General features: G+C 38.1%; 1 long non-coding RNA gene across 1 annotated transcript in view; it reads right to left on the bottom strand.

Moving 5' to 3' along the window:
• Positions 1–354: 354 nt before the first annotated feature.
• LOC134358032 (uncharacterized) overlaps positions 355–15,784 on the bottom strand; it is a 152,512-nt gene continuing 137,082 nt past the window's right edge. The window contains exon 5 of the long non-coding RNA XR_010020778.1: positions 355–827. This is a non-coding gene — a long non-coding RNA (uncharacterized LOC134358032). The remainder of the gene's footprint in view (positions 828–15,784) is intronic.

Raw genomic sequence — 15,784 nt, 5'->3', positions numbered from 1 at the left:
ACAGGTGCACCACAAGGCCATTTGCTGAGCCCCCTGCTCTACTTGCGTTATACTTATGACCGTGAGGCTAAGTACAGCTCCAGTGCTATACTTAAGTTTGCTGATGATACCCACTGTTGTTTCAATAGGTTCAATAGATACATTTAACGTCAGAGTAATGTATATAATATACATCTTGAAATTCTTTTTCTTTGCAAACATCCATGAAAATAGAGTGCCCCAATGGATGACAGCTAAATGTTAGAACCCCAAAGCCCACCACAACTCCCCCCCATGCATAAGCAGCAGCAAAGCAATGATTCCCCCTCCCCCACCCGTAAATAGCATCGGCACCACCCCCCACCGAGCTGCAAATCATCAGTAAAGACACAGAGTTGCAGTACCCCAAAGAGTACTTATTCACCCAGTAATTCGACATACCACAGGCACTCTCCCTCCTTAATAAGGGAAAAAGAGGTGTCCCCATTTCACAGCGAGAGGGGAGACATAACAAAACAACTCGCTGATTTATGGTGTTAAAAGTCTGTTGCGTTGCTTTTTCCGAGCTCTGTGCCCAAAGAACCCGGGTCTCTGGGCACACAGCCAGCAGCCAGCTCGCTGCTTATGATCTTCCGTGTACTCCCACGACACATCAGTTAGTGGCACCAACTTTGAACCTGCCCGCCTTCAGGGCCACGAAAATACGGCACACTGAAGGCACGTTAGTCTTCCAGGCCGCATCCTTGGCATATTGAAAAGCGGCCGGTCGCGAGGCTCTGTGAATGGGTCCCATTTCCGCAAAGAACCGAAGTCAGTGTTTAACTCCAGGTCAGGGTCTTCAAAAGAACCTTGAAAGGGAAAAAAGAGATATCAAAGACAGAAATAGAGCTGTTTCCAAAGATGCAAACAAAGGAGTCGCTATCAGGCGGCATCGTCTCCTAAGCTCCTCTTTGGCTAAATCAAAGGTGGCAATGAATCAGCATATAAGTGGGAGTTCGAAAATCTAATTGAACGATGCTTTAAGAATGACCTCTCACTCAACAACAGCAAAACCAAGGAACTGATATTTGACTACAGGAGGAAGAAACTGGAGGTCCATGAGCTAGACCTCATTAGAGAATCAGAGGTGGAGGTGGTCAGTAACATTAAATTCCTTGGCTTATCATAGCAGAGGATCTGTGCTAAGACCAGCACATAAGTGGTGTTACAAAGAAGGCATGATAGTTCCTCTACTTTCTTAGAAGTTTGTATAGATTTGGCACGTCATCTAAAACTTTTTCTATAGATGCACAGTGGAGCATATCTTGACTGGTTGCATCAGGGTCTGATATGGAATCACCAAAGCTCGAGATTGGACAAGCACACAAGGAATGATGGATGCAGTCCAGTTCATCAGAGGGAAAGCCCTCTCCACCACGGAGCACATCTACAAGGACCCCCACCAGCCAAGGACACCCCTAACTCTGAACCAATTCCACAACCTATGTATTCACTTTCAATGACACTACAACTCATGTTCTTAGTAGATGTACTTATGTGTGTATATGTACTTATTTATTGATTGACTGAATAATACTAATTATTATTCTCATTGTTGTATTTGTACAGATTGTTTTCTTTTACACATTGGTTGCTTGCCAGTCTTTGTGTGTAGTTTTTCATTGATTCTATTTTATTTCTTTGTTCTACTGTGACTGCCTGAAAGAAAATGAATCTCAGGGTAGTATATGGTGTCATACATGTACTTTGATAATAAATTTACTTCAAACTTTGAACTTCATCTGTTCTGGTTATTCCGCATGACTCAATATGTCATGTAATTTTTTTTCAACAAATTACTTGCCTAGAAAACTAGCAGCTCAGGCATCTTTATCTCATGTGAATTACATAATTTCCTCTGTCTCAGTCACAATTGTGTGTTATATTTATTTTCAGATATGAAATCGAAATTTCTTAGTTTCATTAAACATATATCGGTATCACTTTAAGCTGGTAGAGGATAAGAAATTAGATTTAAAAATTTAAAATTAAAGTTTTTAAAGTTGTTTTTAAATGTTTTCTTAAATAAAATAACTTATAGGAAAATTCATATTTATTCTGCTGTGTATCCACCATACAGAGAAAACAGGAAACAGAGAGGGACCTTCTGAAAACTTCTTTCCAAATTTTGTTGCAATACACACAAAAGAGCAGTTTGTCACTTGCTGCTGTCCTTAAAAAGGTATATGGCCAATATTACATGTAGAAAATATGTTAAACAACTACGTTTGTATTTACCACCTATCTGCCAATTTATGGTTTTAATGGAGTGCAACAGAAAAAAGTAACTAACTCACTCCTAGGATTTTGGTTCCTGGTTTACATATTTAGAAGCAGTTTAGTAAAGCTGGGTATTTCAGGTTTCGAATTAATGTTCCCACCCATTTTGCAATCATTTAACTAAACAAGTAATCACCTATTGCACAATCTGATTCCCATAATCTGTAAAGTTAATCTTTGATAACCAACCTGCGAGGGGTTTGTACATTCTCCCCGTGACCGCATGGAATTCCTTGCGGTGCACCGGCTTCTTCCCCCAAAGATGTACTGTTCGGTAGGATAATTGGTCATTGTAAAATTGTCCTGTGATTAGGCTAAGGTTAAATTGGGGGATTGCTGGGTGGTGTGGCTCAAAGGGATGCAAGAGCCTACTCTGTACTCTGTGCTGTGTCTCAATAAATAGATAAAAACCATCCACCCTCTGCCTCCACCACCCCTCTCCTGCCCCTGCAATCACAAACCCTACTGGGTATTCCAACCTCTTGATTACCAACTACCTTGCAGTCAGCAACCTGTCAATTTCACCAAATCTCACTCGTCCACCATTACTTCCATCATGATCACTGACACATCTTCCATGGTTGCCAACCACAGCAGAACCACTGAGTGAATGGAAGTGACCGATTTCATCACCACAATCACCACCTCTTCTCCCCTGCAAATACTAAGCTGTGGATACCGTTGACAGGATGTTTGGCAATTAGTGGCCCGAACAATCATATAGCCAGACAATCACTGACCTCTTCCTTCAACCTTTTCCCACAGTGTTTTTACCCCAAACGACCAATGTTCTCCAATCCGCACCATCCTGTAATCAACAAAGATTCAACGACCAAACCTGCCTGAGTATTTCTACTACCTTTGAGATGTTACATTTCTAACACCCACCCAACTCTGAATGAAAACCACTCTTCTGAATATCCTTCACCCCATTATTCTTCCAACTAGTCTATACAGTACCTCTCAATCATAGACCTCTTTGGATTGAATCAGATCTTGGATTATCAAAAATCTGTGACTCAAATAAATCTCACTCTGCCTCTTTTGTTCAAAAGAGAACTACCCTTCCTATAAAGAACATGTACTCCAGGTTTCTTTGTACACCGAGTTGTTCAGTATCCTACCAGGAAATTCTCTTACCTTCTTTAACTCTTATAAATGCATACCATATGCTTCTGAGAATCAAATTCCTTTTGCCTATAGCTGACTAGTCCAAATTTTTCTTCAGCAACGTTCACAAATTTTGTGTTACCTTAAGCCTAAGTCATTGGTACACTTGAAAGGTGTCCAAACATTGGTTTTATTAAGTCATTTTGAGATCAGAGCTGGTGTCTGCTGGCCATATTAGTCACTGGTGCTCTCGTGCAGATGAATCACTGGATTATTGAGCTGCTGAGCATGCACTGTGACCTTAATGGCATTTTGCACCTCATACAAAAGTCTATTGCGCATTAATGAAATATGGGAACACCTTATCTGTGAAAGGACTCTGTCCCACCTCTGTTAAGGTATCCAACTTCCATCAACATGCCCCATTCACTAGCAATGTTCTCAGCAGTCTATCACTCTCTATATTAACACTTTTAATTATCTGCCCAATAATATTCTCAGCTCTCACTTGGAACTCCTGTGAGTCATATGTTAAAGAAACCCAGACTCGTCAAACACATCATTTGTCTGTGAAGTAACTCTCATTGAGCATTGAACTTCCTCTCCCTGCTTGACCCTTACAGGGCCAGCTTTTGCAGATTGGGGATCAATTGCTGCTTTTATCAGTAAGAAGTTTGTACATTCTCTCCATGATTATGTAGGTTTCCTCCGTGTGCTCTGGTTTCCTCCCACAATCCAAAGATATAGGATTAGGATTAGTGAGTTATGGGCACGCTATGCTGACGCCAGAACTGTGGCAACTCTTGTGGACTGCTCAGCACAACCCTTGCAGATTTGATTTGACTCAAAGGACACATTTCATCGTACGTTTCAATCTTTCTTTGCTACGGTCGGAAGTTCCCACCGGCTTCAAAAGGGCAACAATCATATGAGTGCCCAAGAAGAGCAGGGTGAGCTGCAGTAATGACTATCATCCAAAAGTACTTACATCTATGGTGATGAAGTGCTTTGAAAGGGTGGTTATGGCTAGAATCAACTCCTGCCTAAACAAGGAAATGGACTCACTGCAATTTGCCTGTCGCCACAATAGGTCTACAGCAGATGCAATCGTATTGGTTCTTCATGTGACCTTGGTCATCTGGACAATACTAACAGTCTGTGAGCCAGTAGGGTTGGTGGGTGCCATCTGAGGGGAATAATGCTCATAGTGATTTTTGGCAAGGTATACATCTCTAGAATTAGAAAATATGTGATAGCATTGCACCAGTGGTAGCTTTATTACTTCAAATAAGTAATCGCTTTTTGTATCTATTCCATATTAACATCAGTACAGTAGAAAATGTTTCCCCACCCCTCAAAAGGTAAAAAACCTAATTTGGAGAGATTTCTGGAGTTTTATCAATGTCATGATATTTTCCATATTGTTGTATCGAATCAAAACAATCTTAAGCTTTTGTCATAGCATATAGAATTACAGTACAATAATTCAAATGTGTGGTTCCACACAGCCATAACCTAGGCCCCATTTGGTTGTAAAATGAATATGTTTAATTAAAGATTGCTTTCCATACTTTGTTTTCCATACTTTCATAACCTATTAATAATCATAATAATTTTTCAAGTCTTCCATGTCTTCCACATCTTCATATGAACTTTCCACACTCTCTGAGGTGGATGCCTGGTTCTCACAGTCTGCCAGTCTACATATGTTAGTACACCTGAGGCCACTTGCAACACACATGCATCTTGAGAGTGAACATTTTTTTGGACAGTTACAGGCCAGTAGATCCAGGACAGCATCGGGTGCTGGCTGGCCTTCCATCCAGTGCACCACCAACTGTTCAGCTTCCTCTTCTCTCTCCATCTTCCATCCTCTGCCAACAGGGCTTGGCACTTGTGGGTCCTTCTCCAAGCATCTTCTTCATATACCAGCCTCGTAGTTGGCTCACTGTGCATGTTTTGTTAAGCAGTCCTTGCATGGAGGGAGTTGATGACTTTCAATTTCACCTTTTTTAGCACAGAAAAGGTGATACCTGAGCTCATTGACCTTGGTGGTCGACGTTTTTGGGGCATACAGGAGACATGTAAATGCTTCCAGTTTGTCTATCAGTTCTGGGGAGAGGTTCCATTCCTGACCCAACTCTAAGAATGTGTCCTGAGTTTCCCTGTTGCTGGTCAGAAGTTTTAGGGCACTTGTCTTCCCTTTGCCTGCAAAAGCACTTACAGAGTCACATCCTGTATATGCGTGCAACCCGATGAAAGCCCTACAGACCCCTATGCCAACAGTGGCAACAACCTTCCTGATGTCTACAAGCCTTGTACGAGTTCTAGTGCCACACTTCTGGAACAATGGGGCCTCAATCATGTCACAAAATGCTAAAGACATGATAAAGACATCTGTGTCTTCTGAGCAGATCACTACAGACTGGTATCCCTCTCTTGTGGCATGGGCAGCATGGAGAAGTAGGCGGCCATCTGCTTCTTCTTGTTGACACTGAAGAGCTGACACCTCCTCGCTGCCTTGAGATGTGATTTTGCAACATTTATCATTCACAGTTGCATACAGAATCTTTTCCTGTAGCTTTGCTCTGTACTCCACCATCCTCCATTCATGGACTATGAAGCTAATGAGACTATTTTTGTTACTGACTTTGGTCAGGAAGTTCCTCCACTGCCTCACCATCTGTGTGCCTGTGATACCTTGCAACTCATGACCAGTTTCTTCACCCCATAGAGATCTTTCACTATTCTTGATAAAGTTCTCCTTGTATGTGTCGAACACAACATCTATTCTGCTACTCTGACTGCCTTCCCTCAGAGCCATACCCAGAATTGTTGTGCAACATCTCTGAAAGTAACTTGATCACCTTTCACTGTTTGGATCAAGTTCATTCCATCAACCACTGTAGCAGAGTTTCCTGGGAGTTGCTCTTCTACTGCCTGAAATTGGTTGCCTTGGCCCTCCAAGCTTTGAGTTCCCTCTGTAGAGTTTGATTTTCCAAGACAACGCCCCCTAATGATACCCTTTCAGGAACCATTAACAATTTTCCTTTGTCATCTGGAAATATATCTACTGAATTGCCCAGCTCAGATTCCGGTTTCCTTCAAATGTGCTTCCTTGCAGAATCTTTCAGGAGTGTAACTCCACCAGGTAGCATGAAAGATTCAAGTTTCATGACCAAAGCAGTGACTCGTACAATCATCTTCTTGGGTATGGTATCAGTTCTGATATACTTGAAAAGGTCTTTATAGGCTTCCCTTTCAGTCCTTTTATATAGTTCATCACCATCTGTTTCATCGTCATTCTCTTTGTACTCAGGTTCCTTTTTTTTGATTCTGGTACAATCCTTATAGCATGAAACATGATAGTGGGCCTCTGCAGCAACTATGTCTCTGCTTATTACTGCTAGAATCTTTTCATCTTCCTTTGGGTTGCACATTCTCGTAGTGTTTGGTCAGCTCTGAGTTGTACAGCTTGTGTAAGCTTTTCACGTGACTTGGAGCCCTTCAGAAATTTCACCTTGTTACAAAAAATGCAAATGTGATCACACACCCTTGCTTCTGATGAAGATCTCCTACTTGGCCTTTTTGATGTACAGATATTCTTACCAGCTTCATCAGTAATGCTTCCCTTTTCAGAGTCTCTACGTCTTTCTTCATGGTGAAGAGGCTTCGGCATTTTGGGTGATAGTAGATTCTTGGGACTTATTTTTCTCGAAGTTCTTTAGCAACGTCTAAAATAGGGGCATAGTTTCTCACTTTGGCTGCTTCAAGTAATGTTTTCCAGGATTCATAGTCTTGAAGACTAACTAAATGGTCATTATCTTCTTTTGATGTTTTCCAGTGTATGATACACAGCTTCTTAATAGATTCTTTGTGCTTACGGCTCTCCATTCTGAAGCAAAGTGATCCAGCTACTCCAGATCTAAATCTACTCTACTCTTCTCTCTCCTCTATTGTGCAGGACTATCCCACCACCACAGTACCTGAAACAGAAAAAAATCACATTAACATTGCTGGTGAAAAAAGCACCTGCTGCAATGGTGATATAAATAAATGTGCGGACTTCCGGTAGCGCTCATGGAGTGAATTCGCGTTCTTGACTCGCTCCATTACCTCTGAGTTTTTTTTCTCTATGGTCAGCTATACTTTAATTAACCATTAAGGCATCAATTTTTACAATACTTTGAATTAAACTGAATTCTCTGACAATTGGATGATACTTAGATCTGCTATGTCTAAGAACGGGAAAGACAGCAAGGATGGTAAACCTCCGGTTAAACCGAAAGCTACGGATCTCCCTCCAACCGAATCACCGGTGACTTTGAAAGCGATATCGGAGTTAATTCAGAGGGAAATTTCAACCTCTGTTAGGGAGATGATTCGTACGGAAATTGCAGGCTTTGTTAAAGACCTGATTCATACGGAAATCTCAACTAATTTCCAGAAAATTGCCGATTTAATTGATAAGATGCAAACATGTATTGCGGAACATCAGTCGGCTATATCTGATCTTCAAAAATTCGCGCAACAAAGTGAGCTTAAGATGGGGAAAATCGAAGAAACAATTAATGTAATGAAGAAGAAACTTGACTTTTTGACTTTTAAAAACTCTGACTTGGAATCTAGAATGCGACGGCAGAATTTACGAATGATTGGCGTGAGGGAAGCCGTTGAAGCTAACAACCCCATGAAATATTTCTCCCAACTTTTAAAAGATGCATTCCCTACTGTATTTCCTGACCAACCACCGCTACTGGATCGTGTTCACAGAATCCCATCATACTCGTCTAGGTCAGATAGACCTAGGCATGTTATCTTACGTTTTCATTACTTTCAAGACAAGGAGAGACTGTTTCGATTCGCTCGATCTAAAGGTTTCATTGATTTTTCGGATCTTAAGTTCCGATTCGTGGAAGATTTCAGTAAACCAATCTGGGACCAACGGGTCCGTTACAGATCCGTGATGTCGGAATTCTATAAGATGGATTTAAGACCAGCGCTGCTGTACCCTGCACGTCTAAGGATTCACATGTCAGATGGAGCCCTTCGTTTTTTTGATTCTCCATCGGATGCCCAGAGTTATCTGGATCAACTTTCATCTCCAACATCTTAATTGCCTTCTTTTTAATTTTCTCCGTTGATCGGAGGCTGTGAATTGGTTGGTTTTAACTTTTCTGTGCCCTATTTGGGCAGAAAAGTTTACTTTCGATTTCTTAATATGGCTGCTAAACTTTCTTTTTAACTGCGTCATTTCTTTCTTTTCCCAGGGGATTCTGGGTGGTTACTTCCCTTTTGTCATCTTACGTATTTCCTGTGCGGCCTTAAATTTTGTAGTTTTTGTTTAAATTTTATTCTGTTTTGCTTTTTATAATCACTTTATGTTAATAATCCTATTTTTTTTGTTGCTGTGTCTATTCATGAGTTTGAGGTTTATTGTGGTTTTTTTTTAATATATATTTTCCAGCTTTTGTTCTGTTCTGTGTGTATTCTAATTGAGCTAACTTTTTTTTTACTTATTTTTTTACTGTTTTACAATTAGCTGATCCTTTTCATATTTATACCTTTTTTTTAGGGAGTGTATACCGGAAGTCATGGGGGTAGTTTTAGCGCTTGCTTCTTTCTGGCGGGTCTGCTTTAGATTTTGCCTTGGGGTCTTGGGCTGGGGGGTGGCGGGAGGGGCTTCACGTTTTAGTTTGTTTTTCTTTGGGCTATATACATTATTGAAGTTCTGGTTGCGTCCTTTTCCCCGGTATCTTTTGTATGTTCTGTTTCCTCTCCGGGTTTGTGGGTCGCGCCTATTGTCAATCCTCCTTGTTGTGGGTTGACTTTAGGATTTATGGAGTCTATTATTAATTTTGTCTCCTGGAATACTAATGGTCTTAATCATCCTATTAAAAGAAAAAAAGTTTTTAAAGTGTTCCGGAGACTTAAAGCACAAATTTTATTTTTACAAGAGACCCATGTACGGAGGGGGGACAGACTACGTTTTTTCAAATTCTGGAAGGGGCAACAATTTCATTCGAACTCCAATGCTAAGATTCGAGGCGTCTCTATTTTTATAGATTCCTCAGTTACTTTTATACAACAGGATATTATCTCTGATCCGAATGGTAGATTTTTATTGGTTAGTGGTTTACTATTTAATAAAAAAGTAGTTTTGGTTAATGTTTATGCTCCTAATATGGATTGTCCGGAATTTTATAAATCATTGTTTGATCAGTTTCCGAATTTGAACGAGTTTTCATTGATTTGGGGCGGAGATCTTAATACCTGTTTATCTCCAGCTTTGGACCGTTCGGCTCCTTTACGGACTTTACCTAATAAATCTGCAAATTTGATTAATTTTTTTCTTTCTGATTCTGGGTCGACGGACATTTGGCATTTTCTGCATCCTCAGGAAAAAGATTTTTCCTTTTTTTCACATGTTCATCATTCCTATTCAAGAATTGATTATTTTTTTATTGACTCTCGTCTCATTCCTTCAGTGATTAAATGTGATTATGATTCTATAACCATTTCGGATCATGCTCCACTTAAGCTTTCTATTAAAATTATGGCCAATATACCAAACAATAGACAATGGCGTTTTAATTCGCTGTTGCTTCAGGACTCGGACTTTGTTAATTTTATGAATGAACAGATTGAGCTTTTTTTTACAATTAACCATACAGAAGATATTTCGGTTAACACTCTTTGGGACACTTTTAAAGCCTATATTCGGGGTCAGATTATTTCGTATTCCGTTGCTTTGAGGAAGAAACAGAAGCAGGAGGAGATGGCAATTGTGGACAAGATTAAAGAAATTGATAAGAAATATGTTATGGCTCCTTCTGAGGAGCTATACAAACAAAGAACTGAACTTCAAATGGAACACAGTTTACTACTCTCGTCCTCGATTGTAAACCAATTAAAGAAAACAAGAAGTGATTTTTATGTTCATAGTGATAAAATTGGCAAGCTGCTGGCTAATCAATTGAAATCTAATTATGTTAAATCTCAAATCAATCAGATTTATAACCAAAATGATCGATTGATATTGGATCATGTGGGGATTAATCAAACCTTTTGTGATTTTTATTCTTCTTTATATCAATCAGAGTCTCCTCGAGATTCTAAATATATGAATGATTTTTTAGATAAGTTAGACTTCCCTCAGATTTCACAGGATATGTCTTCTTTATTAGATACTTCCATTACAATGGATGAGATTAAGAATGTTATTTTTTCTATGAATCTGGGGAAAGCTCCTGGCCCTGATGGGTTTACCGTTGAATTTTATAAATGTTTTGCTTTTTTATTGATTCCTTGGCTCTATAAGGTTTTTGAGGCTTCTTTGAAACTTGGTAAACTTCCGGAATCTTTTAATAGAGCATCAATTTCTTTAATACTAAAGAAGGATAAAGACCCTGCTCAATGTGCATCTTATAGACCAATATCTTTATTAAATGTTGATTCTAAAGTTTTTTCTAAGTTATTAGCAAATAGACTAGAAAAAGTACTTCCTTCTATTATTTCGGAAGACCAAACGGGCTTTATTAAAGGTCGTTACTCTTTTTATAATATTCGTACATTGTTAAATATCGTTTATACTCCCTCACAAAATGTTCCTGAGTGTGTTATTTCTTTAGATGCCGAGAAAGCTTTTGATAGAGTAGAATGGCCTTATTTATTTAAGGTGCTTGAAATGTTTAATTTTAGCTTGAAATTTATATCCTGGATTAAACTGTTATATCACTCCCCTGTAGCCTCGGTTCGTACTAACTCTTTAAACTCACCTTTTTTTCCTCTCTTTCGTGGTACTCGACAAGGCTGTCCTCTTAGTCCCCTATTATTTGATATTGCATTAGAACCTCTTGCAATTGCTATTCGAGAATCTTCAAATATTACTGGGATAACTCGGGGATTAAAGTCCCATAAATTATCACTCTATGCTGATGATTTACTTTTATATATTTCTAATCCTGAGAGATCTATTCCTGCTGTTTTAGAGTTATTAGCACAATTTGGTCTTTTCTCAGGTTATAAATTAAATCTTAGTAAGAGTGAACTTTTTCCGATTAATAAACATCTTCCCTTATATTATAAATTTCCATTTAAATTGATTAATAATTACCTTTCATATCTTGGGATTAAAATTACTTGTAAACATAAAGATTTATTTAAGACTAACTTTTTACCATTAATAGACCATATTACTCAACTTTCATCTAAATGGTTTCCCTTATATTTAACTTTGATTGGTCGTATTAATGCAGTTAAGATGTTTTTTTTGCCAAAATTTTTATATGTGTTTCAGGCATTACCAATTTTCGTTCCTAAATCTTTTTTTGATAAAGTCGACTCTAAAATTTCTTCATTTATTTGGCAGAATAAGAATCCGAGACTGGGTAAAATACATTTACAGAAAGCTAAGAGAGATGGAGGTTTAGCATTACCTAACTTTAGATTTTATTATTGGGCTATTAATATTCGACATATGAAATTTTGGTTACTTGACCGGGACATACTATCTATTCCTAAATGGGTAGCATTGGAATTACAATCTGTTCAAGGTTATACACTTGGTTCTATTTTAGGTTCATCTCTTCCCTTTGATTCGAAACGCCTTAAGCAGGTCTCTAACCCGATCGTTAAATATGCTTTGCGTATTTGGTTTCAATTCAGAAAATTTTTTGATCTTAATCAATTCGGGTTAGCGATTCCTATTTTAGGTAACATATTTTTTCCTCCCTCTTTTACGGATCGCGCTTTTCAAACTTGGAAGACTAAGGGTATTTTACGGTTTTTGGATTTATTTTTAGATGGTTCCCTTATGTCTTTTGAACAATTATCTAATAAATATAACTTATCAAGAATACATTTTTTTAGATATTTACAAGTTAGAAATTTCCTAAGTACTATACTTTCTTCCTTTCCAATGCTTCCTCCTATATATATTTTAGATTCGATAATTAACCTTAATCCATGTCAGAAAGGTGCATCGGCTATGATTTATAATATTATTATGAAACTTAGGAAAGCTCCATTTGATAAGATTAGGGTAGATTGGGAACAGGAATTGGGGCTTACCATTTCTGTGGATGATTGGGGGCAGATTTTACAATTAGTTAATACTTCCTCTATTTGTGCTAAACATTCCCTAATTCAATTTAAAGTGGTTCATAGAGCACATATGTCCAAAGATAAGTTAGCGCGTTTTTACACGCATATTAATCCTTTCTGTGATAGATGTTCAGGGCAGATAGCCTCTTTAACTCATATGTTTTGGTCTTGCCCTACTTTGGAAACTTTTTGGAGAGATATTTTCAATATTATTTCTAAGGTATTAAATATAGATATCTCTCCTCACCCTATTACTGCTATCTTTGGACTACCTAAAATTTCTAGTAATCTTTCCCCTTCAGCCCGTAGAATGATTGCATTTCTTACTTTGATGGCGAAAAGATGTATTTTACAACATTGGAAAGAGCTTAATGCTCCAACTACCTTTTTTTGGTTTTCTCAGACGATTTTATGTTTGAATCTGGAGAAAATTAGAAGTAACCTTTATGATTCTTCATTTAAATTTGAACAGATTTGGGGACCTTTTATTCGATATTTTCATTTAATGTAATATTTACCCTTCTTGTTCTTTTCTCACTGTTTTAATGGAGGTCGGGATTGAGGACGTGATTTTAAGTTTAACTCTGTTTGGTTTCAAGTTAGCCCATTGCTTTGCTTTGCTTTTAGTTAGTTGCACGGTGGGTTTTTTTTGGGGGGTTTTTTTTTCTTTTTTTTCCATTGATATATATAAAATCTAGTATACTATTATGTTATCTTGGTTTCTTATGCTTAAATTACATTGTTTGTAGTATTTTCTTTTTGGTATTGTTATCTTTTGGAATTTTATTATACTTTAACATTGTATTAATGTTTATATGGCTTACCTTTTTTGTATACTTACTCAATAAAAAGATTTAAAAAGAAAGAAAGAATAAATAAATGTATAAATGGTTATATACAAGATATAAATGTGAAACAGAACATGAAAACAGAAGTACATCTTATGTAATGTAAAGTCACTGTGCTGTCACTGCCAGTAATAGATGACATTTGTAGAGATGCTAATTTTAACAACTTTTCTGAAAAACATATAGTCTGAGCTATATTCCCACCAATTTTCAAAGACAAAGCATCAATAATAAGAGAGAACCATCAGTTTGAAGTAGAATGTTTCATTCTGTGCTATGTATAGTTTTGAAAAGTGTGTTTGGCATGGGGTTATAAATTGAGTGATTAGACACAGAAAGCTACCACCGCTGCAATGCTATCACATATTTTCTAGCAGTAGGGCTGTATACCTTGCCAAAGATCACCATAAGAATTATTCCCCCCAGGTGGTACTGGTGGCCCAAATTTGGAGTCCTGGCTCATGGACTATAATACTTATGGCAGCCTGCTGCCTATTAACTACAGTTCAGCGTTTAACACAATCATTCCTACAGTTCTGATCAAAAAGCTCCAACACCTGGGCCTCTGTGCCTCCCTCTGCAACTGGATCCTTGACTTCCTCACCAGAAGACCACAGTCTGCACAGTTCAAAAATAAAATCAACCTCCTTGATAATCAACACCGATGCATGCAAGGACGTGTGCTTAGCCCACTGCTCTACGCACATGGCTGTGTGGCTAGGCACAGTACAAATGCCATCTATAAATTTGCTGATGGCACAACTATTGTTGGGAAATTTCAGATGTGACAAGAAGCCATACAGAAGTGAGATAGATCATCTGGTTGAGTGGTATTGCAGCAAAAACTTGCATTCAATAAAACCAAAGAATTGATAGTAGATTTCAGAAGGTGTAATACAAGGGATCAGAAGTGGAAAGTATGAGCAATTCCAAATTCCTGGGTGTCAACATCTGTGAGGATCTAATATGGGCCCAACTTATCGATGCAGTTACAAATAAGGCACAACGGTGGCTATATTTCATTAGGAGTTTAAGAAGATTTGGTATGTCACCAAAACACTCACAAATTTCTACAGATATACAGTGGAGAGCATTCTAACTGGCTGCATCACCGTCTGGTAGGGAAGGGGGAAGCTACTGCACAGGATCAAAATAAGCTGCAGAAAGTTGTAAACTCAGTCAGCTCCATCATGGACACCAGCCTCCCCAGCATCCAGGACATCTTCAGGGAGCGATGCCTTAAAAAGAGGGCACCCATCATAAAGAACCTCCATCATCCAGGACATATCCTCTTCCCATTGCTACCATCAGGGAGGAGGTACAGGAGTCTGAAGGCAAACATTCAATTATTCAGAAACAGCTTCTTCCCCTCTGCCATCAGATTTCTGAATGGACACTGAACCCATGAACACTACCCCATTACTTTTTTTTCTCTTTATGCACTACTTATCTAACTTTTTAAATATATACCAACTTAGTGTAATTTAGAATTTTTACTATTATGTATTGCAATGTACTGCTGCCACATAACAACAAATTTCACAGCATATGCCAGTGATTGTGATTCTGATGTGACAAATAAAGCTGATCTTATTTTATATCTCCTGTTTCCCACTAGATTTTACAATACTTGTTCCAGTTCTCTTCAACTGCGATCTCCAACGCAGTGGGGAACAGCATAACATGTGGCTGAATAGTTGAGGCCCTTCAATGAGGTACCATGTACCAACATTAATAAGAAGTAAGGGACTTCTTATTAATGCCAACAGTCTTCCCATCATTAAGACATTGTTGACTATTTCCACTTCCTTACTGAACTTATATAGAACTCAGCTTTCACGTTTTGTGTAAAGCAAAAACAAAAATAGGTAGAATTGTGAAATAGATGTGTTTTTCTTTTGTTAATCACAAAGGATCAACTGCAATTGGATTCCATGGGTTTTAACATTCTAATTTGATTTATCAATCTTTGTCTAAAACCTTACAGGTTAAATCAAAGATGCTACTTTCAGTAACCACCCTCGTTATTGGTTTCTGATGAACACTCATCAACCTGAAACATCAGCTCTGGTTCACTCTCCTGACTCACTGAGAATTTCCAGCATTTTCTGCTTTACTTCAAATATATTTTCCTGGCTGTAAAGTATCAGGGACATCCAGAAAGATGTTATATAAGTATTTATCTTGCTTTTTTAGCAGGTTTATATGAACCTATTTTAAGGTACAGGCTTTATACAATGAACAGATGAATAATTCATTCACACTTTGTGTGGGCTTTGGTCTATCCATATTCACTGTGAAAATCTATGCAGAGTGAAGGAAGTAACCTTCATAAGTGTGATCTCCACATAACTATACTGTAAAAAATGACTGGGAACTATTAAGCAATTTATTTTAAAACATTAACAACTTCACTATGAAAT

The sequence above is a fragment of the Mobula hypostoma genome, chromosome 17, assembly GCF_963921235.1.
Source record: "Mobula hypostoma chromosome 17, sMobHyp1.1, whole genome shotgun sequence".
NCBI classification, from domain to species: domain Eukaryota; kingdom Metazoa; phylum Chordata; class Chondrichthyes; order Myliobatiformes; family Myliobatidae; genus Mobula; species Mobula hypostoma.
The sequence above is the reverse complement of the archived record's forward strand: the minus strand, read 5'-3'. Positions and strand labels throughout refer to the sequence as shown.